Source organism: Camelus bactrianus, chromosome 10, assembly GCF_048773025.1.
Source record: "Camelus bactrianus isolate YW-2024 breed Bactrian camel chromosome 10, ASM4877302v1, whole genome shotgun sequence".
Classification (NCBI taxonomy): Eukaryota; Metazoa; Chordata; class Mammalia; order Artiodactyla; family Camelidae; genus Camelus; species Camelus bactrianus.
Window position 1 is genome coordinate 9,666,840 of NC_133548.1, and position 258 is coordinate 9,667,097.

A 258-nucleotide genomic window follows, 5' to 3' on the forward strand; every position below is an offset into this window, starting at 1 on the left:
TCCATTGGTTTCTGCTTTTTTTCCCCCTCCCTAGCTCTCCAGCATCCCAGTCACACTGTGCCCAATTCACTGCAAGCTCAGTTTCTCCTTCATGGCCACTGCAGCAGTCCCTTGTCCTTGCTGCTGAAACATTCCTCTCAAGTAGTGGAATGACGTCTGTACCGCTTCTTTACCATATGATCACTCTTGGTGGGATCCCAAGGATGATGAGTGTCCAGTTTTCAAAATACAGAAGTCTTTGGTTGCCCTTGACTGTCT